The sequence below is a fragment of the Melospiza melodia genome, chromosome 11 (genome assembly GCF_035770615.1).
Source record: "Melospiza melodia melodia isolate bMelMel2 chromosome 11, bMelMel2.pri, whole genome shotgun sequence".
In the NCBI taxonomy this organism is placed as follows: domain Eukaryota; kingdom Metazoa; phylum Chordata; class Aves; order Passeriformes; family Passerellidae; genus Melospiza; species Melospiza melodia.
Genome location: NC_086204.1, coordinates 14334186 through 14360743, shown reverse-complemented (window position 1 = coordinate 14360743; position 26558 = coordinate 14334186). Strand labels below are relative to the sequence as shown.

At 39.7% G+C, this 26558-nt stretch overlaps 1 long non-coding RNA gene across 2 annotated transcripts in view; it reads left to right on the top strand.

The window, feature by feature from the left end:
* The window catches only part of LOC134423052 (uncharacterized), a 261702-nt gene that overhangs the window by 16843 nt on the left and 218301 nt on the right, over positions 1 to 26558 (top strand). For both annotated transcript variants that reach the window (XR_010028994.1, XR_010028995.1), the window contains exon 2: positions 14605 to 14701. This is a non-coding gene — a long non-coding RNA (uncharacterized LOC134423052). The remainder of the gene's footprint in view (positions 1 to 14604; positions 14702 to 26558) is intronic.

Sequence of the window (26558 nt, the reverse complement as noted above, 5' to 3'; positions counted from 1 at the left end):
TTGACTCTTTCAAGGTGTGTGCAGGAAGGGAATATGAAATTCAGTTTTCTGTAGATTTGCTTGATATTGGGAAAACTTTTTCTTTCAACTCAGCTATTCGTCAAATCCCTTTGTTAGCCTAAGAGAAAATTAATTTAATTGTGGTGTTGAGGTACTTGTACAAATAAATTCTGGAGGTGATTGGAACTCTAATAATTACGGTAGAAGTCAATTATTCATGAAAATGACCATTTATATCTCCTAATTATTTCTAATTTGTGCAACATGAACTGGTGGCAGGGCCCAGTCTCTCCAACACAGGATGGATACGCCACAGATCAGATCATCAGCTGCTCTGTTAGCTCCTGGGGGCAGTGTCGGTGTTGCAGAGAGGTGGGAACTGTGACTGCCAGAACCACCTTGGTTTTCATTTCATTATCATCTGGTTACTGATCACCCAGAGGCCTGTCAGCAAATCAGGTGATGGACTGGAATCTGGTCTCTCACCAGCGAGGTGCCAGGTCGTGCACGTCAGATTTTAAAAGAAAAAACATTTCAAATCTGGCCTTAAGGTTAGTTGGGTCTCTGGTATTAGGAGGCTGGCTAGTGCAGAATGCTGGGCTCAGATGAGCTCTGCTCAAATGTTGGCTTTTTCACAGATATCCTACAAATATTTGTTTTTATTGCTTTGACTCTTTCTGCTGACATGACTGTTACAAGGATAACTATGCATATAGTTGAGTCAAGAATATTTTTTGTCCAAAAGAAAGCTGTATTTTTACATCCTGGTGTTTTGGGGACAAATTATATTTTCCCCACTTTAGCTAGTGGGGAGTATAAATTATTCTTCTGCTTTTCATCTGCTTATCTTTCCAGCCAGCCACTATGGGAGGTAGAGAATCTCTGGGCGTGATACCTCCTTCCCACTGAAATCCTTAATGTTTTTAGGCTTTTTTTTTCTTTCCCTGAAAGACCACAGTTGTATGTAGTGGGTCATACCCAAAGCAGTGTTGATGTTGATAAAATCTAAGGCTGAGGTACATGGTGCTGCTGCCCACACCCTGGGCCCATCCTGCTGCCTTCAACTCCTCCCCTGGCTTTGGGCTGCATCAGCTAGACCGGGATCACTGGGTTGGGTCTGACCAAGGGTGCAAGCTGCTCCTTGCAGTGCCTTTGCCCTTCAGCAGGGAAGGGAGAGCCTGCAGCCTCTGACCATCCCAGGGACATGGGCTGGCTGCCTGTCCAGCTTCCAGCCCACATGGAAAGCAGGGCACCCATGGGAGTCCTTTGAAAGAGGCAAAAGGAGGGATTTACAGGGGAGGGTGATCCTTGCCACAGCTCTTGATTATCAGTGGCATTTCTGTAACTGTCCTAAAAATAACAGACACTGCTGTAGAAATGGCACCACAGCTGGTGGTGCATATTGCATAGGAATTTCTCTCTGAGCTTTTTCTTCTTTTCATTGAAATATATTTTATTAAGGAATATATTGTAATTTTCTTTCAACATTGAAGCTACTCTTAAATTTTAGGGCAGCCACTGTAAGTTGTGCCAAGAACTTTAGTATAGCTGTTAAGTTGGTGGCAGCTGTCAGCCTCACAGTTTGGGAACTTTTTGATGGAGTACAAACCTTGAAAGCATTCAACATGCACAGCTCAAAATATTAGTTCTACTTCTAGGAAAGTGTAGACAAGGATGGTGAAGTTGCCAACTGTCATTTTATTTTGGTGCTTATTTATTTATAAAGTTACCCTATTGTCATCATGCAAGGGTAGTGGTGGGTGGAATGGTGGCTCATTTTTAGCTGCTGCTTGGTATTGAGGCTGCACCTGGAGTTCTAAATAGTTTGCCTAGTTCCAGAGAAAAGATTTTTACCAATCTCAACAGCCTGATGCACTTTTAAACATGGCTTGCATTTTCTGTCATGTTGCACGTGTGAACAACAGATCCCAGGTTATTGTACTGGAGTTAGGCAGGTGTATTGTGGTCATTAGTTTACCTTTTCAAGATCCACCATGGGTATATTGTGGAATTTTGCTCTTAAGAATAATAAAAATAAATGTTTCCATTATTACCAACACCATTTGCAATTCCTGTGTCCCAAGATGAGAATTCTGTGATAAAAATTAGAGGTTAGAGGTTTGGGGAAATGAAGGAAATACTAAAATAACAAGAATATAATAGCAAAGGAATATTGAAGCCTGATTTCTTGAGGAAAAGAGGCTTGGATGGCTGCACTGTTGATATGTCTTAATAACTTCTGAGGTTGCTGGCCAACTTATAAAAATTCAGTGGATGTAGTGGGATCTCAAAGATGTTGAGTTTCTAAAGTTGTATGAGACTAAGAGTCTGGAGAGAAGAGAGATACACCTGGACTCCAGCCATGGGAGTCCATGTAACTGAGCTGCAGAGTGAGCTCAGTTATATGATCAGAGCTTAGAGATTTGGAAAAAAGTAGCTCCGCTGAGGCTGCAGTAGGACAGGATTCCTCCCAGCTTGCTCTCATACTCCATTTCTCCAGGAAATGGAATCCTAACTCAAGACAAGGAGCAGCAGGGAAGCAGGCTGTATGGGGCAAAGGTGTCAGTAAGGAGAGAGGATGCTATGAGCCAATCCCAAATGCAGGAACATGATGCTGAACTTCTTCCCATCAGTTTTGACTGGTGTCTTGCCTGTTGGATCACTTGTAGTATGAAACTGGGCTTGTGTGATTCTCCTGGCTCATTCCTAATGGCTCAGATTGCACTGGGTTGGGAAAATACCTCTGTAATGGAAAGCTTTGTTCGTGGCAATAATTGCATGGGAATAGTCTGCAGTGCTGCTGAAGTTGCTGCATTGTGGGGTGGTTCTGCCCCCCCCTGCTTTATCTTTGAGTGGGGCTACCTGAAGTGCTGGACTCAGCTGCAGGGGCTGGCTGGAGAAGCTCAGCTTTCCACTTCTGTATGAAAACCTATTGGGTAGTTATTACCCTTAGTTTTTCTCTCTTCCTTGCTTTTATTAAAATAGGAGTCATGAAATGACTGCCACAGTTAATTTTGTGAGTTTCGGCTCCTTAATAGATCCCCACGTAATTTTGGTACACATCCTCTTGGGTCTTGCAACTATAAACCAACTCTATAGCTTTCACTATGGCAGCTTTTCTGCAGAATCTGTTTCATAAAATGGCCTGTTAAAGGTCTTCAATATTTCCTTATTGTTGCAGGCTTCCAAAGTACCACCCTGAATGGCTTATTATGTTTCTGTTCTTTCTTATGCTCCTTAAGGAGAGCATTTTTTTTATTAGGCCTTGTTCCTCAAGGACAGACTCACTGTGCTAGGCTTGTTACAATTTTAATAGACTTTCCTGTCACTTAGTCTTGTACATGGGCCATGAAACTTCAGGAATCTCTAAGATGTAATGTTATTTAAAAAGTGCCTCCTGCTTCTCTAATTAATTGCAATCAGAAAGGCTAGTTGGTGGACACATGGTGTCGCAGCTTCTGTGAAATACTGCCTGATGGCTATAAACACTGCCATATGTTCTCTGTGAAATATTGCCATAATCATTGGCAACAGGAACAGCTGATAGGAGATGAAGGATTGGTTTTCTTCTGTGTTTTTGACTTTATTTTCAAAATCTGGGAAACACTTCTTGTTCACCTCAGTGTTTTATGTAGTTGCTGCTACCTATAGTGGGCTTGTTTCCCTATAAAATGATATTTCAATAGCTTTTATCTTTCTTGTTACAGCTGCTAACAGTTTATTTGCATGACATGTCCATTTGCTAAAATCACTGCTTAATCAAAGTTGGCAGTTAAAGGGAGTTTTTTTCCCCAAATGAAACAGATAATCTTGTTATGAAACTAAATAGTTAAAAATTTTATTAGAACTCTCAAAAGCTTGACAGGCACTGAACTGGAAGTTTTCATCTAATGAGAAAGTTCCTGTTCTTCACTCTCACATAGGTAAAAGGACAATTTTTGACAATTAAATAAACAGCTTAGCTATTTACTGACGCTTGATTGTGAAAAATGAAGTCTTCATTAATGTTAGATTTCTTTGCTGCCTTTCATCATAAAAGGGGTGGCTGTTGCAATTTGTAGTAACATCCAACAGTGTTAATAAAACATTATTTCCTCTTCTAATACAACTTCATTACGCTGTAGCCTAGTAAGAAAGATCATCTTTTAGTAAAAGAATGTGTTTCAGGATTGTTCATTGGCATTTCTGAAAAGATTTCCTTTGTACGCTTTGCCTCTGACATTGTTTTGAACACTTTGGCCTCCATTATGAGGAGACCATTCATTAGAGGCAGCAATCCTCCAATTACCTCAAAACAGCTAGAAGTCTCAAAAGACTGTTTCCACAATAAGCATGATTCAATAAGAGGGAAGGCAGTGCATTAAGCATGTAAAGTGTTTCTGTGTCTCTGCTTAGAAGTATAGGGTCTCATGGAAGTAAGTGACAGGATTGATTCTGCTGCTTTTATTAGAATTCGTTTCTTCTAAGCACTGCTTTTCTGTCTCAAATTGCTAATTTTAATATGGTACTTGCTAGCTCTGAGAAATATTTTGTTTTATTAAAGCAACAAATGTTTTTACATGTCCCTCTATACTTCAGGAGTTGTGGGCTATTGAAGCAAGCTCTGTCTTACATGCACAGCTCAGGCTATTAAAGTGTACACAGGTGATTGATCTCTTTAATAAAAACCTGTTCTTTAGTAAGGAAAGAGTGATAAACAAATGTACTTGTTTGTCCAGTGCTTCAGAGATTACAGTAACATGAGGACATCAAGAATGCCATTTTAATGAGTAAGTTAGATGAAACACATCAATACAGTCTTTGTTTTAAGCATGTCTGAAAACCAATATGCTTTAAGTTAATTTGATTCATGCTTTTCATTCATTTGTAACACCATGTACATTATAACAGCAAATATTTTGTACTCAAGCAAAGAAAAGATCTGGCAGGTAAAAGATTCTGGCACTTTCTGCATGAGAATTGAGCCAGTGAGGAACAGCAAGTTTGCAAATCCCCTCTCCTGTGGCTTGTGGCTCTGGCTCCTGCAGAGTTTCGAAGGATATGTCACAAGTGTGCCTGAGGGGGGCTGGCTGCAGAGCTGTGTGTGGTGTAAGGGATAGCTGGAGAGCTGCCCTGAAATGCAGCCCTGTACACATCACCACAGCCCCGATGCCAAAAATTCTCCGCTGTGAACGTATCGGGTCTGTTTGTTCATGCTGACGTTTCTCAGGAATAACTCTACTGAGGTCAATAGTTACACAGATTTGTATCTTTTTTTAAGACAAGTGAGAAAGAGGGAATCAAATCCTCATTTCTTTTGCCATCTACTAAAAAGCTCTACTCTTTCCATGGCAACCCCTGTTTCCATGGTACATGCTGTATTGCCCTTCAGAGAAGCTTTATTAAGAGACACATATACACGCACACACTGTCATGTGAATGTGGTTGCATTTTATAGCACTCTAAAGGAAAGCTATAGTGAATTGTAATTTTTCTTTTTTTAAGTTGTAGTGCTTTTTTCATTATACAGTGTGGTGAAGGATTATTGCTGCCACTGCTTGGCGGTGTCATGGGAGTACAATAAAATGTGGTTCTTTTCACTGTTGTTAAAGGATATTAATCAAACCTCTCTATTTACTAGTACATTAAGATCATTTTCTAAACTCTCTTTAGGCGTAAGTTGCCATACAAAGTAATCAAACTCCTTTTGCAACATCAAAAATAAATATACAATAAAGATTTTCTGCTCCTAGGTTCAATGTGGGAAATAATAAAGACATTGGCAAATTTGGAGTATTATCTAAGAAGGGTTACTCTAATAAGAAAATGTGAATCCACAGAAATTTGTCATCTTTTCAATAATGGCAGCTATTGGAAGTTACTTTGGATGTTTAAAATTTGCTAAATTTATGAAAGTCAGACACCGTACCTTTCTTTTTTTTGATGATAAAGGTGCAACTGTGAAACTGTTAAAAGTTATATTATTACTTTTACCTTAGGAAGGTTCATTTATAATCATCTTTTTAGACTTTACAGCTCATAATGACAGTAGGTAGAAAAGGTTTCTGATACTAAGTGTAATATCAGTCTTTCTCAATATACGCTAATGCATGCTCTAAGTACATGTTAAGGTGACACAGACAGAAATGTATCAAAATTTCCCTGAATTTTGGAGAGCTGCTTCAGGTGCAATAATTGTCTGGGACTGGTGTCTGACAAGGCTCAGTAGCTTCATTTTGGAGACTGTTTAGTGTCTGCTTTTCAAGTGTTCTCTTCAAACTTCGGTCAGAAGATCTGTGTAAATGAAGTAAACCTAAAAGTATAACTGTCTCCAAACAGGTATATATCAGTTGTTAATTTCAAAGGTACCCTGATAGAAACTTTGTAAGTAAGAGTGGATCCTCTGTGCAAAAGGAACTTTGTCTGTGGCCTGAGGCTGCAAAGATAGGATAGTGGTTTCCAGCCATCTGCTCTAGTACATGTTGCCCTCACTTGGTCACTGACAATACAAGTAGGGAAGTAATATTTGAGTTGATATGAAAAAAAAAAAACAACATCAGAAAGCTTGGAGAAACTCTTAAGGATCTGCCACATGAGCAACAGAATGCAGCTATCAGCACGTCTGATGGTGAAGTTGGAAAAGTCCAAGTGATGAGAACTATCAGGAGCTTATTTTGGGGAATTATATGTAACCTTTAAAGTTTAGTCTATTAGTCAGTGGATTTACAGCTTATGTAAAAATTAGAGGTTTTATTCTGCGTTCAGATGTGGTGCCTGTCATTTCATCAGGAACTGTCCTGTAGCAGAGGTTTCATTAATGTCAATTAATGAAAATTTTATATTAGTATTTTAAATATCTTTCTATTATGTTTTTCAATAGAATGAAAAGTACTATTTGAATAAAAAGTTTTACTCTTTTAGAGTAAAACTCTGGGTTGGTGTTTGTGAAAATGCTGAGGAAACAAAAGATTAAAATAGGATTTTTATTTATTTATTTAAATCACCAAATACATCTGTACTAACATTTTTTGCAGTATTACCCTGCAGTGGTGCAAATGAGTCAGAGAAGTCTGTGATAATGCCTTTCACCATAATGCTCTGTTAAATTTCATTTTTGATTTTGCTAAATCTGGGCTGACTCTCCTCAGTGATCAGAGGAGAGAGATAATACTCTGAAGTCAAGCAATCCTCATAAGGAAAGTGTTTTGCTTTCCTTTATCCTTTCCTCAGTGCTGCACAGCCCTTTCTGTGAATGGGGATTTGGCTGCTCTGTGCCACCCTGGATGGAGCACTGGCACCAAAGCAAGGTGTTGGTGGCTGTGGGAGCTGCCGCAGCGCCCGGGGCAGGGCGCAGGAAGAGCTGCTGGTCAGCAGCCAGGGGGGAGGCTGCCATGCCTTGAGCCCCTCGGGATCTGGCTGTGACAGTGCAGGACGGTTTGGAATGGCAGAGCCCTGCCTTGGCGGGTCGGTGACCCAGCCCTGGCACCTGGGGCCTGCAGAGCAGCTCCCTGCTCAGGCCGCTCTCCAGCCCACTGAATGCTCCATGCCACTCTGGAACCATTGCTTGGCTGCAGCCCTGGGGCCTGTAGAGCTTCTCCCTGTCTGGGCTGACCACCCTCTGGCCCTCTGAACACCTCCATGCCACTCTGGAGCCATTGCTTCCTGCTGCTCCCTCTGTGCTGGCAGCAGTGTCTGGGGCCTGACAAGGTCCAGCCCAGCCTCTGAACACCTGTGTTGGAGGGCCAGGTGTGCTTGCCAGTCTGTGTGCTTATACAGACCCTGATGTTCCCTCTGGGTTATCCATTGCAGAGGATTTTGGGGAAGAAGTATTTGTGGAGAAAGATTTCCCCTCCTCTTTGCTCTTCCACTAAGAGAGAATTTATGGTGGGAGTGGAGAGCCCCTGTGCCCTAGGGCTCCTCTTCTGTTCTGGCTTGTGGTGTGCCCAGGGCAGGGCCTCCAGGCTCTGCCAGACCCCGTGGAGGCTGCCTTGCATCCAGTATGGGACCACCTGCACCCCCTTGTTTCCCTCTTCATTCACAGCAATATTTCAGAATCCCAGAGTCTGGAAGTTAAGCAGAAGACATCATTGCTGGTGCTGCAGACACCTGAGGGACATAAAGTTACACGTGATTTTCACATTAACGTGACTTGCCACCAGGCAGAATCCCTCAGCAGAATCCTCCTTGCAGCCTGGGGTCCCGGAGCAGTGTTTGGGCACAGTGCCTGGGGTGCAGCTGAGCATAGGCAGCTCTGCCGTGCTGGCAGCACCCCTGCCCTGCCCTGGGTGCCCGCCCTGGCACTGGGCACTGTGTCTGCAGCCACTCTGTGTCTGCAGCCGCTCTCATTGCAGCAACAGCGTGGGCTGAAGCAGCAATGCAGTCAATTCTTCATAGTAATGGTGCCCTAATAACAACCCAAAATATGTTTTATGGTAGATGTTGATAACTAAATGCTTATCCCATATACAGATATTCAAATAATTGGAAATTCTTATAGCCTGGATCCAGTTGAGACTGCTGAAGGATACCTTGATATTGAAGGTTAAAATCAATAGAGTGTGTTTTGATTATTTTTCAGGTGTCTCTTCTATGTCTAATATAGCATATTTCTATTGTGGACTCTCATTTCTGTAAATCTGAGGTCTCCCATTCTTGAATGAATGAGGAGATAAGCAATTGAATTTGAAAGATACTTTATTCAACAGAAAAGCAATTTGGTTTCTGGTTATCAAAGGCCAAGAAGCAAACTAGCAATTGAATCCTCAGTATATATAACCCTTATGTTGCCAGTGTGCCTGCACTTCTGAGGAGCTCTGGTTTTGACTGTGCTCTCAGGGCCTTGTACTCAACAGGGGTGCCATTCTCTGGCTCAGCATGCTGCTCTGACATCAGGGTGGCTCTTGGCATCCTTGGAAATTTTACAGGATGTCTTCCTCAGTGTTAGTGTTTCCCATAGATTTTTGCTGTAAAAAGTCATTAAGAAGAACAAAGAGGAGGCAGAGCAGCAAGTTGCAAGTTAGTGCCAGGCAACCAGCAGTGAGGTCCCTGTTTTGAGGCCTCTTGAGCCTCTGTGGTGGCTTTCCTCAGCCCATGGCTCCTCTGGCTGCTTGGTGCTGGGACAGGAGCAGAGCAATCATCAGCTATTGCTGCTATTTCATAAACTCGTCATAAAGTCACTGGTAGCTGGTGAAAATGAATATGTCTGGATTTGGCACAGATGCTGTACTTGTTCCTGTAGCATATTAATGATGTTGACTTCACAGTTTTGAGAGATGTGAAAAAAAATAAAGGGCTAGAAGGTTATGTGGGATCAGTGGTTGAGAGTCAGTTTGTCTGCCTGGCTGTGTGTCTACATTTGAAATGATGTAACTCAGCTGTGGCCTTCAGTTGCATTTTCCTTCTGAGAAGGCTGTGATTAACTATCATAATTGATTGTACATAAAATAGAATTATAGGTGTTTCATACCTTAAGTATAGTTAAAAAAGAAAAAGGAAAAAAATGTTAAGAATTCTGGAATTGAGACAGTAATAAAAGTAGCAGCTGGATATGCAGATGTTCATAGTGAATATAATGGATGCAGTAATAGGAAAGTCTTTTTAAGAGGGACTTATCTGAGAAAAAAAAAAAAAGTAATTGTCAGCAGTATAGCTTCATCTCAGTGATGGCTGGGAGCAAAGGAAAGAATGTCTTGCTTAGAAACCTGAGAATTTTCTATCTGTCCTTTGCATGTGGGCTGCTGCTGCAGGTGTTTGAAGGCACCATTGACATCCAGTGGGGGTGGCAGAAGCCTACAGCCAGCAGGCCCAAAGCTGTGCCCTGGTTGTGTTCATTGTGACAGTGAAGGGACACTGCTGGCTTCAACTTTTAAACCTTTTTTTATTAAGCAAAAACCTAAATCAGAGCAAGCACATTTTTTTTTTTTTTGGGAAAAGCTGTTGCAGAATCAAAATAGCATGAGAAAGTCTATATATTATTCTTATCAGTAGTTATTTAATGACTGAAAAATTATAAAAATACTAGATTTGTGGATTTTATAACATGATTGAAGAAAATAATCCATTAACTGGATGTTCTCAGTAAAAGGCAGTGTTGCATATCAAATTTGCTTTCAATTTAAGGATGCCTTTCAAGGTGGTAGCAACAAGCATTTATCAGCTTTTTCATCCACTGTTGCTAAGAATGATGTATAAATGAAAAAATTTTAACACAAGTCAAAACTGCCTGGCCACACTTAAGGTTCCTGTTTTAACATGATAAATATATTCTCTAGGTACTACTTAAAATTCTCCTTAGCAAAGGTAAAAATTAAACTTCTAGAAATTTTTCATAGTGCATAACTGCAGATTTGAAATTGAGATCTGTGGAGTTAAAGGAAGCTGTGCTCATTGCGTGTCATGGAGATGACGCAAAGATTTCTGTGACAGGTCTTGTTTGATGGTTCTGTGGATTTTGTGTTATTACTTCTTCTTTGTGATGATCTTATTTCTAAGGGATACTAGAAAAATGTAAGTACAATAATATATATTGTCAAATGTAGTGACTGTTAAAAAATAGCCAATTTCAATGGCTATTAAAATTGGCTCTTTTCATAGCCAAATGGATATTATCTTTACAGGTACTGTTAATGTGTAAAGGTACAGGATCTGAACTGTTAATGTGTAAAGGCACAGGATCTGAACTTGTGTCAAAGCTTGCAGGAGGCATCTGTGGTGAGCTGCAGAGCTGTGAGGCATGGAGGGTACAGCTGGAGAGGCCCTTAGAGAGATGCAGGTTCCTTTTAGCTAAACAATATTTACTAGCATTGCTTCAGCTTGTAGCATTGAACTAGTTAATGGGGCACATTTCCTCAGTGCTCTATAGCAAAGGTTTTGGGTATTTTTCAAAGAAAATTAATGCACTTTGCTTACCCTTTTTCAGTGGTGGTTACAAATAGAACTGCTATTTCAAGTAATAGTTATAAGCCATTATTTTAATGGTTTTACAAATACCTGGGAGGACAGACTGCAATATTTCATCTGAGAAAGGACTGAATATTAAATAAATGTAACCTCCCATTGGGTCCTGCTTTAACCTCCTGCTGGTTTTGGAAGGGGAATTTAAGAGCTGAAAGCATTTTAGATTAAGTGTTAGGGGAGAGGTTCAGTAGGACTTAGACAGCAGATTAGCACTTTGTGTTCATAACAATCCTTTCCCTCTTTGCCTTATCACTTCAAACACATCTTTGCAAGATGCAGACTTTAACTTTAGTCAGGTATACAGCTGGCTTGTACTTATTTTCTAATAGTTATGGGTAATAGATTAGTCTATTGATTATTAGTATTTTTTTCTTTTATTTAATGTTTTTCCATACTTCTGATATGTTGGACTGAGAACTGGGATTTTCCCATTAATTCAGAAGGCTGAACTTCTAGACACAATTCTTGAGGCTGGTACCCCAGAGAGAAAATTCTCAAGTCATGACCTGTTTTGCTTTAGAAGTTAGAAATAGTGAAGTTGTTGAAAATGTTTAACTCAGGACTAATGCAAGACTTAAATGCAAGCAGATCATTTAACTTCTCAAACCAAAAGGAACTGTTTGCTATAATAAACTATTCCTTCTTTCTATGCTATTCCTTCTTTTTATGGAAAAATACTTCTGGCATTTCAGCTAGGGGTAGCAAGGTATAGCCAGTGTGAAATATTTTTGTCCATTGTGAGAAGTAAAAATGAATTGCTAATTGTAGTAAATTAATGGTTGTGTTTTTTTTTTAATGGTTGTGTTATATAATGGAAATACTTGTCTACATATGGAAAGAGATTTTAGATTAATTGCAAACCATTTTAGTACAAACAACAGCAAAACAGCTATTGGACTATCAAGCCCTTTAATTATATGGAAGAAAAGAGAAAAACATTAGAAGTTGCATGCAATATCTGTTTTCATTCTGTATTTCTTTTGACAAAAGAAGGCTATTTTGAAAGGATTTGATTATTCAGCTTGTAGGTGTTATAGTAGACAGACAACCAAAAGGCAGTTTGTCTTTCTAGAGAAATTCTGCTTATCAATTATGTCATGCAGACCAATTAAAAATATTTTAAAGTTGTTCAGGTCCCTTTATTGCAGTCATAATTCATTAAGTAATGAAATAAACTGATAAACAAAGTCAATAAGCAAAAGTCTCACACTGAAACTAAATTGCTACTATCAAAGTCCCTGTTCAAACCTCTGTTTCTGGTTCCTCTTCTGATCCACTGCAACACCTGGCCTGCACCTGTGACATGTCTTACAGAGCAGTTGATTTCCAAAGTGCCTTGATGGAAACCAAGGGATTTAGTGAGCAACTAACAAATTGCCCCTTGTCTCTGGATGAGGGGTGCATAGCTATTGGGAAACATGAAGAATATGTCCCTGTTGAGCTATCCTGGATGAGGCAGGTTGCCAGCTTGTTTTGCAGATGGATCAGTAGTCACAACAGTATGGTTCTGGTGTCCAGGTGTTCCAGTGGGGTTTTTTTGGAGTTGAGCCAGAAGCCTATCTTTTCTAAGAAAAGAAAGTGATAATGAGTGATTCACAGATGTCTCAAACACACTTAGAAGCTAAATGTCTTCCTACTGTAGTAATAATAACATAATATTAAGAGGTGAAGGCCATCAGCTCAGTCAAATGGAATTAAAAAAGAGTCTCATACTTTCTTTTTCCTTTCCCTTAAGTATTATTTATTACTTAGCAATAGCAACCATGATGGGCTAAATGCTTTCTTGCAGCCATAATATCTTGGTCTCAGCAAGGAGTGCATAATTTGGCAGATGGATGTTGCTGAGGAATGAGTGCAGAACGCAGGCAGGGTTTTTCTGATGAGGTGATGAATATTAGTTAAATTGAAATCGTGGTATCAGTGCTGGCTTCGTATAGCCTGACCTTGCCCATTCAGTGTGTTTTCTTCTTTATCCTTCTTTTCTGCTTTGTTTCCATGACTTGTTTTCGGCACTAAATGAAAGAGCCTCATAGAGCTGCTCTGTGTGTATCTCCCAGTTAGCTGTGCACAAAGCAGTGGGACTCCAGCATGGCTGCAGGTGAAGCCTCCACCATGGCAGCAGCCTCTGCCCTGCTGTGGGGGATGCAAGGTCCAGGTAGTGAAGCACCTGCTAGCAAAGAGTGGCCTGATTGCTCAAATGCAGCTGTTGCCAGCTGCTGCTGTAATTTCTTCTTGCATGTTCCTGTAGCAGGGGCATCTTCATGGGCAGGAATGTCAGAGGTTGCCGAGGGAGCATGGCTGACCTTCAGGGTACACCAAACAAACCTGCATGGGACAAAGAAGAGCACAGTGAAAGAAGAAAGGGAGTCCTCTCAGAACAACTGCAATGCCACTTAACAGAGGCAGTAAGAAGCAGTAATGAGAGATGGAGAAAAGGAAAAACTGGAGTTCTGTCCCACCAGCTTTAAGGTCTGTAAGTAAGATGAGGAATGGTGTGAAATGATAACTTTGGAAAACAGACCTGATGAAAGGAGGGTCATCAATGCTGCCATATCAGCTTTATAGGAAAGGTGAGAGTGACATTCAGTTGTAAGGGAGTGGTTCTGTACATTTTATAAAGCACAACAGCATAAAAAAATATTATGGGAGAAGAGCAGATCCATGGAACTACTGTGGACAGAAATCTTGTGCTCTAATGATAATGCAGTGCTAAGATTGTGTTACCAGCCCCCTGCTCAGACCAGAAATAGTGCTCAGGAAATGTGAAATGAGAATAGGGAAGCTGCAAATTCAGTACAGGCAGCAACAGTGAGACATTTCAGCAGGTGCCCTGTAGAGACTGGATAGGTGCCTTTTCATGATGGGAAAAAGAGGATGCATCCAGATGTGCAAAGTGGCTGCTTCCCAGAACACCTGGTGCATCCAGAAAGGTGTTACTCTGGATGTGCTCCCGAGTGGTGCACTGGAGCTGCTTGGTAACTAGTGACTGCCATAAGATCACATTGAGCTCTGCAGCTGAAGAGAGCAAAATAAACACATGCAGAACATGGTCATTTGATTTTAAGTACAGGAGCTGCAGAACAAGCAGACAACAAACACTTAAAGAATTATTCTAAAAGGCCTATAAGCCTCCTGAGGGCTATTAACAACACAGGTATTTTAATAAAGTTATCAGAAGCCCCCACATATATCTCAAAGTAAAAAAAAGAGAATACTAAATCATGCTCAGGTGCTTACCTCACTAGATAGAAACCTCAGTGGAGGGCACTGTAACAAAATTGCCAGATGCTGGAAACAGGAAAGCCTGCTCAAATGAACCGTAGAGGAAAGTCCTTAAAACATGGCTGGCCAAACGCAAGCAGGAAATTAAAAATCTCATAAAGAACAAGAAAAATGCCTTACAAAAGACTCTCAAGCTGTTGACAAAAAGCTCCTTAGTATATCAAACCCAGGAAATCAGTGAGACTACTTGACAGCAGCAGTGTAACTGGAGACACTCAGTGGAAAGCCTGGGCCAGGGATGGTCAGTGAATTCTTTGTGTTGGTCTCTGCTGCTGAAGGTGCTGGGAAGACCTTTCACAGGAGTTTCTTATTTTCTGTGGGATGATGGTGGTGTGTTTTTTTTTTTCTTTTTATTGTGTTTTGTATTGGTGGTTGTTTGTTTTTCAGCAGGTGAGTCAGAGTAAACAAATCAGCCTGGAGTGACTATCGAGAAGCTGTGCTGCTGCATCATCCCATCCTTGCAGGAAACTGGTGGGCTGTCAGTGTAAGTCCTGTCCATAAATTTGGTTCTAGAGGGTAACCTGGGAATTACTAACCAGTGTGTCTGATCTCCATGTGTGGGGGGATAGAATGTAAGAAAATATAGTGCAGAAGGTAATCTCACCCCTGAGGAGTCACAGCTGTACTAATTACCAGAGATTAGGAACAGGCCTGCCCTTAACAGGCCCCAGCTGTGTCCAATAAGAATGAGTGCCATAAAAGAGTGGGTTAACTGGTTGAGAAGTGAGCTGGAGTGTTTTGTCTGTGCTGTGAAGGAGGAGTCTGTGCTGCGAGGAGCTGCCCATGAGACATCACTGAGAAGGTATGAGAGCTTTACAATAAGACAGCATCCATACTTAGTGAGCTGGTACTTTGAAAGAATAACACTATTCAATATGTGGCTAATCATAAGTACCAGGTCCTTGCAATATGAGCCTGTAGCCCAGAAAGCCAGCTGCCTCCTGGGCTGCATCACAAGCAGTGTGGCCGGCAGGCTGAGGGAGGGGATTCTGCCCTCTGCTCTGGGGGGACTCCACCTGCAGTGCTGCATCCCGTTTTGGAGTGCTCAGCACAGAAAAGACATGGACCTCTTGCAGCAGGCACAGATGAGGCCATGAGGCTGATCAGAGAGCTGGAGTACTTGCCTTCTGAAGACAGGCTGGGAGAGTTGGGATTATTCAGCCTGGAAGTGAAGGCTCTGGGGAGACTTCTTAGCAACATTCCTGTACTCACTGGGGGTTTATAAGAAAGAGGAGCACAGACTTCTTAGCAAGGTGTTGCAATAGGACATGTGGTATTGATTTTAAAGTAGCAGAGGATAGACTGAGACTAGAGATAAGAGCACTGGTGAGGCTGGGCCTCGAGTTCTGTGTCCAGTTCTGGGCCCCTCACTTCAAAAAGGATGTGGAGACATTGGAACATGTCCAGCAAAGCACAGCAAGGCTTGAGAGCCATCACTTGTCTGATGGGAAATGGCTGAGGGAGCTGGGCTTGTTGAGTCTTGAGGATGGGAGGCTCAGGGGACCTCACCACTCTCTAAAGCCACATGGAAGAAGGTTGGAGCAAGTTGGAGGCTGGTCTCTTCTGCAGTGAAAGGGCCTGAGGAAATGGCCTTAAGTTGAGACGGAAGATTCAGATTAGATACGAGAAATTTTTTTTTGCTGTTAGGGTAGTTGGGTTGCCCAGGAGATGGTGGAGTCACCACCCTGGAAATGATTAAGGCACTGGGTAATACAGTTCTGGATCTGGCAGGGAGTAATACAGTTCAGTGGTTACTAGTGGTGGTGCTGGACTGATAGACTGGGTGATCTTAGAACCATAGTCATCAGGGTTGGAAGAGAATGTTAAGTTAGCACACGTAAGTGGATGGTAGAAAAACTGAATGTACAACTGTTCACACAGTCCTGAAGTCCTTCAGCCCCCAAACAAGGAAATTAAGGCCATTATTGCCATTTCTTTTTGAGTCTTGAAGTTTGGGAAGGGAAGAGAGCATAAAGTGGGAACAGGTCTATCAATGTAGGTCTTTAGTTCATCCTCTGTGTATATATTAATTAACTAACAAATAGAGAAACAAAATACAAAGTTGTGCTGCTGGACCTGCAAACTTGAGAGAAATATACTTCCTACTAGTCTCTTCCTTAAATGACTTTTTAAGAAAAAAAATCCTGAACACCAGCCAACTTTATTGTAGCCAACTTAATTGCAGCTAATTTTATGTTCTTTTCAGAAATCAAACTCTTGCAAATGAAAGTGATATTTGTGTTGATTCATTGGGACTATGGTGCACTGTGTGCATAAGCTTAATTGCAGAAGTATTGCTACACAAATACTATTAAATATTGACCACAAATATATGAGTTTATAGCTAGAAAGTGTGTTTTTCATTCACTTCTGCTGAAGTAATTTTCTTTCCTTTTCTCCCTTAGGCAGTGGTGTGATTTGTTTATAATGTTATATGTGGGTCCGAAAACCACCCGATTGAGCAAATAGTTAAAGCAAAATTGACATTACTAGTTATAAGTTTGATACAGAGAATTCTGTTTCTTTTATTAATGTGAGTATCTGTAAAACACCTAGGCAAATCATCAACAGTAAGTCAGTCTTCTCTAGCTGTTAGGATTTTGCTTTTCTGTGGAAAAATAGATATAAATAAATTGAATTCAGGGTGTTTTGCAGAGCCTGGGTCTGACTGACTTGCCTGATGTTGTAATGTGAGGTACCCATGGACCTGGTTTCTTTATAACTGTGTTTGTATATATTTTTTTTGTCTTGCATGAGTCTTTCTACTAAAAATGTCAAAATCTTGGCTCTTCTAAAGTGAAATTGAAGTTTTAATTTTAAAAACCAAACCAACCAAAAGCAGACAAAGCATCCTCTCTAATGTTTCAAATAAAGTTAACTTTTAATGAAAGTATGTTGATCCTCTTAAGAGCTTGTGCAAAAAGATATTTTATATGGAAAAGTAGGCTGGATAGATACTGAATGCTTATAGGACCTTTATACTATCTCTGATGTTCTAGGTAATTTAATGTAAAGCCTCTAAAGTTGCCCTTTGATTACAGTCAACAAGAGGCCAAAACCATTTGTCAGCCAGGATAGACAGTGCTGGGGGATGTGTGTGATGGCTACGCTGCTATTAGATCTGTCTGGTACCTTTGAGGCTCTTGGAAAGATATCTTGTAAAACAGGGAGTAAATAGAAAGTATTGAGCATTAATATGGTCATTTTCCTGGGTGCCCAATAGCCTTCAAGTCATAAAAATGAGTAATAAGTTTTGAAAGAAAATAATTAATACCTACAGTTTCAGAAATTACTCTGTTAATAGATGTTCTCATCAATTAAACTTAGTGGTCTGAACAGTGTTATTGATTGCTTTGATGTTTTATCTAAACACACACAAAAAAAAGGGGGAAAAAAAAGTGATTTGTTTGATTTTATTTGGTGGCTATTTTCATGCCTATCTGTAGTGTGAGGAATGCTGAAAGAAAGTTGTATCAGTCTTTTTTTAGTCTGTGAATCTGTTTGCTCATGTAGTATGGCATGAGTGGGCCTGGCTGCTCTGTGCAGGAGAGACTGATAAGATCATTTTAGGGAGATCTAATTATTCCTTGAACTGGAAACTTTCTTCTGCTGCATGGCTGAGGGAAGCTTGCACACATCTTATATACCTTTACAATCGGTTTATTAAATTAGAGATCTGTGTGACTTGAAGATCAAGTACTGTATTATATGTACTTAGTATCCATAGGGCTTACTTTGACTTCATTATTTACTTGCTAGACTTGATAATTTTTTAGGAGATATTGGGTAATTCCTGTTCTTTTTTCCTTACTTCTCTTTTTTTCCCCCCGGATTTTGTTAGGTGATCCAATCAGAAAGTGGGTTTGGGTAGTGATAGGTAAGGGGATGATGTGGTGTGGCTGCCTCCTGTCTTTGCTTTGCTGTGTCACTGAGTTTGGGGGCAGGCAAAAGCACCAGTATCAGCGACTGAAGTTTATTCAGTTCATTCATTCTGGTCCACAGACCATGCTAAGGTTGGTTGTCATCTTGTGCACAGGGTTGTAAAGCTACTGGATGGGTAATGGTGACTAAAGCTACAGGAGGTATTTGTAAGCCGAACTTACATGTCAATATATTTATGTGGAGGCATGTTTGTAAATGGTGTATCTTTATCTGTGGTAACAGTGATTCATCATGTGCCTTTTTTCCACCTTTTACTTTACGCCATGTCACCATCTCAAGCTGTTGGTTCCTTCATGTGCAGGAAGGGGCTGGAGGTTGCATTTTGATGTTAAACATTACATTTTTATGAACACCGTTATAATCTTTAATCAATTTTAGTTACCTGATTCTTCAATTTCACGTTTTATTCCTGGTTTCTACTGTTACTGCCATTTACTTGGCAGAGACAGGAAGAAGGTGGCTGTTTCATCTAATTTATAACTTAGAAACTCATTTTGAGAAATAAAAAACATATGCAGCTGATTTCTGGGGTTAACTGTATGACCCTGACAACTATCTGCATCTTTCAGGAAATACTTAATAGGCTTAAAATCATGTGGTCTAGACTTTTAGGATTTTATTTTTAATTCTGTATTTGGGAATATAGAAGAGAAAGTTAGGACTATAGATTAATTTGACTGCCTCTTTTTTAGTGCATTTGAGAAGTACTTGACAAAGCTTTCTCCTGTATGTATTTAGAGATTGGGTTTTTGGAGTAGAGGCTCTGACAAGTGATGACTTGTGTTGGATATGTTATACTATCCCTGCTAGAACTGAATTTCCAGGTATTTCCCCACCATTAATTTCCCTGTACTTTTCCATCTGGTATAAAAATCTCATCCATCCCCTGTCAAAAGACCAAAGTAGAGCAACTGAAACCCCAGCTCTGCTCTGCTGTGACCACAGGGAGGCAGCTGCTGAACTAAGTCAGAGGGTGCTCATGTTCTCCCTGCCAGGAGGTGCAAGAAACACTGAGTGACATCCACTCAGTGATTTCTGGAATTTCTCCTTCCTAAATGCAAGGCTACCTGCCAGCATCTCTTCCTTCTGAGCTATGATGCTGTGCCCTTGTGGTTGTGAATAGTCCCTGGCCTCTGCTCAGTCTTTACAAAGAGCTGCTTTAGAAACAATACATTGTTTGTTGCATTCATCTCTGACTTACAGCAGTGACCTTGCTTATATCCACATCTTGTTACAGTTTATTTTCAAAAATCTTTGATCTTCTTTGGTATGTCTGTTGGAGGAGCACTAGTCTGCAGACTCATGTATAGGATATATCAGTTGGCAGCTGAAAATACAGAGCAAGACTGTGCTAGCTTGTTCTTGTAATTCAGAGTTAATTCATTACCCTGAAGATTTTACAGCCTGGAAAGGCTTGAGTGGCAGTAACCATAGCCAATGTTTGTCCTTATGCCTTTTGCCCCTGCTCCCAACCCCAAAATATGCTTGATATTGACTTCTCTTTTCTAGTCTGCTGGTGTGGAGGCAGGCTTGGTTGGATTTATTCTTCTGTGATGAGATTAAAAATAATACCAAGTTTTTTTGTCTTGGATGGGAGGTGGCAGAGTTGGAGAAATGGACCATGCCTCTCTATCCCCTCATATAAACCAACAGGGGGTTTACTCTTTTCATAGAAATGAACAAGCAGTCAAAACTTTAAACCTTGGAAGCGACATACAGGAAAAATTGTTGTTTATGTGCAGGCTGTTGTGTAAAGAAATAGAAAGGGAGAAAGGTTATGAGTAAACATCTGTGTATGTCTTTTGCTCAGTCTTAATTTGGCAATGATCTGAGCAGATAAGAGTTCATTTTGCTGTAGCTGGGAAAAGTTGGTGTATCATATGTAGTGTATACACAGAAAATGAAATGATACCATGCTTCTCTATTAAGGAGTATAATTTTGTGGTATGAGAAACTGTGTCTATACATTTTATGGTAATGAGATGATTAAAACCTGTGTTAAAGTTGTATTCTGAAATTCACTTCAAAAGTACTTGCAATTAACATAGGAAAAAGTAAAAATTCACTTCGGGAAAGATAATGAGATACTTTGCATTAAAATATGCATTGATCATGGTTAACATCGTGTGCTTTAAGAAGTTAAGAAATAAGAATGCTAAGATTTGCACAAACTTGCTCTTGTTATACAGGATTAAATTTTATTAAGGAGTGGAAGAGTTGGGACTACTTTGGTTATTATTGTAGTTTTTTCCTAAGCATTTTCAGTACACACCACACTCACTTCCGTGAGCACAGCTTCCATGCTCACTAAGAACCAAACATGAAGTATTTATTTAAACATTCCTGAACATTTTTAAGTCATCAAGTTCAATGAGAAGGTACAGAACTCCATTGTCTCTATAAGATAATAATTGTCTTCGGTGGAATGAAATGGATGTTAAGAAGTCATATAAAGATGAAATAACAGGAGGAATCTTGCTAATTAGAATAGATGAAGTTTATCAATATCCATTTATTTAGTGGAATTAAGCAGTCTTTTCTTCTCTTTGGTTAGTTTAGATAATAGTCCCATGTGTATGATACTCCAAATCTTTTTCATTGTGGTTTATTTAATTTCTTCTATTAACCTTCTGAACTTTGCTATACAGGTAAAGGGTATGGAGCTGTAATGCAATGTCTGCTGTTTATGCTATATGTTAAGCCGTGGCACTGTATTTAGATGATACACTCTTTTCTTCTCAGTGCTACAGGGAAAAACTTTGATCTTCCAGGAATTGTTTTCTGTCAGTAGTTAAGTGCCTTTTGTGTCTGGGTATTCGCTTTTATTTGAGTACACTTAGTCAGAAATAAAACCGTGAACAAATTACTGGAATTTAATCTTTGCAGATGTGGTTTCCTTCTCAATCCTTTGAATATTGTTCTAAAACCATCTGGTACACTTAAATTCACATTTATGTGGATGCTTTAGAATGAGTATTTTCTGTTAAGGCTATCTCTGAAGCAGACAGTCTTCTTGAAGATGATCTTGTAACTCCTTGCGTTGCACCATTGACTGTTTGGAGTGTACACCCTAAGGCTCATGCTGATGATTTAAACTCCTATTACTATTGATTCCAGAAATCCAGTGAAACTGCACAATACATTTTTTTTCCTGTTTCCATCTATTATAATATCCATGTTTGTAAACAAACCTTCATGATGGAGCAGATTTTTTTCCTAAGAGTCTCTCCTGTTCAGAAGTCTGAATCAAAACCAGCTTGTCATATTGACTAAGAGATAAATTTGATGTTGCCTGGTCCATCTCCTTATACAGACACATTTTGACACAGTGTATTTGAGTGCTAATAATGACATTAGAAGATGTTGGAAAGAGATCTAATTTGGCATGCAGGAGTGACTTTGCTGTCATCTCCTATTTTCTGCACAATTGACAGCAGATACTTGGGGCTGAATTTTTCTTTCAGGTCAGATTTCCAAGGCATGAGGCTGTCTGTTAGAAACAGATAAGACCAAAACCAATACGGAAGTACTTGTTGGAAGTGTCAGCAGTGCTGAGGATTTAAAAAGAGTGCTTCAGTTTTCTGTTTATGACATGACACAACAACACATATTTCACTAGCAATAAAATCCAACCAACAATACCCTGCCAGTTCTTAAAATTTCTCACTGGGAAAATTTTGTATTAGTAGTCTTATCTGGGAAGAACAAAATTTTTTTTCAACCAATATATCTATTTTGTCACACTCCCTAGCTAGTACTGTTAAATTATTTTTCAAGAAATCAAAGTAGGTGTAAATGCCCTCATGATCCAAAATGCTTTCAAGTTTTCACTGTCAGACAAATAAAATTTATATCTGTACTTAATTTTTAGTGTGCAAGACACTGAAAAAGTGCATGAAAACATTATCTGAGGTAAAACCAAAACAATATGCTTTCAAATATTTCCATACATGTTTCATATGCTGTTGTTTCTCAAACAGCCCATTTAATATCCCACCTCTTCCCTTCAGCAAAAACAAGTGGGCTACTTATACGTTCCTGTTGGTGAATGTTACTGTCTAAAACTTCCCTCAAAGAGCACCAGTGAAGAACAGCTGCTACCCAGTCTGCAATCTGAAGAGTGACCAGTTCTGCAGTGGGCCAGGTGCTGTGGATGTCAGTTCAGCCTCTTAGTTGGGGAATTTGTTGTGTGAAAGTGGATTTCTGCTTTTTGGAATAATACTCTTCTTTGAATTCCCCCTGTCCTGACTAATTGTTGTAATTAATTTTAATAGTTTGTGATCAATCTCAATTCTTCATTAAAAATGGTAATGAAAATACTCAAAAGAAATTCTGAAAGTTTTGGGGTGAAATAGTGTTTTCACCACATTTGCTAGGGTGTTCCCAAAATCCAAGAGAATATATATATATATATATATACACACTTTTTTTTTTTTCATCAGATGGGGGAAGAGAGAACTATAGTTTAATCTAGTGAACAGTTTTGCTTCTCAGTTCTTTGTCTGCCAGATCAGGCTTTGAAAAATAGCAAAACTATTTTGAGATTTTTAATAAACAATCCAGGAAATTGGAAGTTTTCATTTTGACAGTTTCAAGATGAAGTGTTTTAACTTTAATATCAAAAATAATTTTTCATCTTTAAGCATCTTTTTAAAAGAGGCAGAAAGCAATTTCATGTGGAGATGACTGATCTTGATCATGGGTGATGTCATGTCCCATTGGATTAACAGTGCAGGGAAAGTAGCTTGGCTGCCACTGAAGATACACTTGCTCTGTAAAAAGTAGATATTTTCTGGTTTGGGGTTGTAATGAAATGTGTTTCATAATTATCTAAGAGTAGAAAGGACATAAAAGGAAAAACTTTATATGGAGTTACCTGGATTATCTGTTCTGCAAGCTGCTGAGCACATAAGGAGTGGAGCATCTTCCCCAGCAGGAAGGAGGATACTTGCCCCTCTGTGCTGGTCAGTAGACCTCAGCCCCAGATTAGAGTAAATCTGACTGATGATGGTTTTTAAATATGAGACCTGAAGCTGAATTATGCATAATATGATGGTTAATTTTTCTCCAACTCTAGGTAACAGTGTTCTGAGTTTTCTTTCCAAAAAAGGCATTTTTGTAATGAGTTGTCAACGAGTAACACTATGGGTAGTGGTCGATGTATATCCAGCTACAAGACCAAATTCCTATATGAATATCTAGTGAAATAGAAAATAGACAGAAAATATATATTTATCCTTTAGTGGTAAAATGCATTATGGGAACATTGACATATGTTTTTTACTAAGCCAATATTTTGAACTGATAAGTGATTATCATCTACTAAAATGGCACCAATAGAACAGAGACCAAAAAGCTAATGCCACAATGAGATATCATCTTACAAACCTGTAAATTTTAATTCCCTATGTTATTAGGGAAGATAGCATGAGCATGTTAAATATTGTCTCATTTCATGATAAGGAATTAAAATAGTTTAAAAATAATTTTCCCATAAACACGGAGTATGTGATCAGCTTACTCCAGGAATAGCTAAAACGAAGTGCATGGCGTATGGCAAAGATGAGATATAAATTGCCTGAATTATTATTTTAGTTTATTTTTGTTTGTGATAAAACTTAATTTCTTTTCCAAACGTATATTTACAGGCTTTTTTGCTACTGCTACCTTGCCTGTAATAATTTTTACACCGTGCTGTATAAGGCAAGTACCACCATAGCCAGCCAGTGATTGGACTTGCAGTAAAAATAAAACACTGTCCCTATTCACAGGGCTGTGGTGAGCTGAAACCACCCCTATGTGTGCTCTGCTGGTCTCAGTCAAGCTCCCAGGGTCTCCAGGAAGAACAGCCTGCTCCAAATCCTCATTATTCAACGTGCTGAACAACGTCCTGCGAATTGCCCGGGTTGCCCGAGGGGCTTGTGCTGTGGCTGGGCCCTGCCCTGTGTGCCTCCAGCACCTGGCACAGGTGGGAGCCAGGGGCTCAGCGCTGCCCTGCCCTGGGGAGCTGAAATCCTGCCCGTGTTCTGCGAGAGGGCAAGGCCCCGGATGCTTCCCCTCTTCTCTCTCTTCCCTCTCTTTCCCTTCTGCACATTGCATACTCCCATGTGGGGAATGCTGGGGAGGTTTAGAGGGTCTAGGTACTACTTTTGTGGAGATATGTTTAAAAGCTGTATCAATAGAACTGTAATATTACCAAGTAATATCTAAGCAATGCAAACCTGTATTGCTTGGGTATTACTTGGTAACCTTTGAAAGTTTTGATGGGAACTTACTGCTGGTCTTTGTATTTTGATGCCTAGATACTTGTTATGTGGATGCCCTAAACTTTCTGTCTATAATAAGACCATTAATTCTTTTGATATTTTGCTTTTTACAAGACTATTATGACTTGAACTGCTTTTCTCATGACTCATGAGAATGGCAATTGGTAACCCACTAATATTTCTGCCCACAAGGGTTTGTAATTTCAGAAGTAATCACTTCGTGGCTGATGTAAATTTTGTAATGAGAAATACTAGATTTATGACTGCAGGATTTCTCACAGACTGTTTTATTGCTTAGAGGAATTGCTTTCTCTGTTGGGAAAATCCATCATTAGATGTCTGCCTCAAATGTTTTGTGGGCGGTTTATGCTTTGAGAATGCTAATGCAATCATTGAAACAATAATGATGATTTGAGATAGTATAATTGTTCCCCTTCCTTCACTCCAGACACAGAATGAGCTGCAAGTGAAGCTAGGTGTGGGTTTGTAAGGGGGACTTTACAGCCAGGATGTGAGTAATTGCAATATCTGGTCATTGGATTCTTGCCCCACCTTTTATGTTCAGTGCACTTTCCTGAAATAGGTAACAGATTTCCATACTTAGAAGCTGAGAAGGGTTGTTAGGAAGAGTGCAGGATTAGTCACAGTGATGATGACAAGTGATTTTGAAGAAGGTCTTTGCTGATGCATTTTTGCACTAAACCTCTCTAGGTAAAAGTACTGCTTGCCTGTGGGACTGATATCCTTGGGCAAAATGTTGGAGGGAGTAAGTCTTTGCAGTTCCTAATGAAGCTCAGGCCTCAAAGATGGGCATTTCCCAACCTGCTGGAAATTGGGATGTTTCTGGACATGCCTGCTGGATGACAAAATTTTGGGACCTCCCAAGCTTTCGTGATAAAAACCTTGGCATTCCCAAGGTTAGTTGATGTAGGCTGTGAGGATTAAAGTTCTGTTTTGAAATACAAAATATGGGTATCTATGACTGAAATCTGTGGCCAAGGTTTGCTGTAGGCAACTTCTAAGCTTTCTGTTAAAATTTAATATAGTTTTGCCAGCTCTATGCCCATAGAACATCTCCGCAGAGAAACTGCTTCTGTCAGCAAGGTCTTTCCTTCATGGGTTGGTGTCCATAAAAAGAAATAGAAAAGAGTGAGAATGATCTTAGAAACATCATGTACCACCATGTAACCTCTCAAATATATATATATTTATATATATATATTTCTCAAATATATTTTTCTATATGTGCTTTAGCAATTCTAAAGGCATCTATTTCCTGGAGTGTGGACAGCAGGGTAGAGAAGAAGGTGGGAACCTATCTTTGAGTCACTATTCCCTTTGCATCCTGCTGTATCTCATTTTGCCCCAATGCCTGCTTTTAAGGACCCAACTGAAGCCCTTCACTGCTTCTGTGAAGCTGCATTGTTGCATGGATTAGCATTTCTTTTCATTTCTGCTTTCTGTGTGCAATAGGTGTATTCTGGGTGGAAACATGTGCTACTGGAGAATCACCTGTGATGTATTGGAGTTTCAATTCTTTGTCTGATTTAGCATATTTTTGCTTTTTAATGTAATTCATTTCTGCACTGCTGATCTTATTCTGTATTGAAACAGCACATTTGTGCATGATTCAAGTTCATTTCTGGAAACCAGTTTCAATAACTTTCATTTATTTAAACTATTAAAGTAGTTTAAAGTACAGAGAACAGTACCACTCGCTTTCTATTTAAATTGCAGCTCTAACCGTTGAAATAGCCTTGAAATAAAGTATCTTGGGTTCTGCTTGACCTGATTCAATATAACACTTAAAAAGTAGAAGTACTGAAAAGATAGTCAGATGCATTCCCTATTTGGCTCAGGCTATTGAAATGGCAAGGGTATGAGTTTGCCATAGCTATTAATATGATATTAATCCAGGGTATATTAGATATTGCTTTAAAGTCTTATCAGGAGGACTGGATATCCTTTTGTAATGTGTTCTTTTGCTTTTTCTATACACTGATATTTTGTAGATGAGCCATTGCTCAATAAGTGAAGTATAAATGGCTCTTCTTATATGATCAAGTATGATGTTATTGAATGCCTTACAAAGAGGCTGTATCCTCTGCACATTAAGATTGAGTCTGGTGCTTA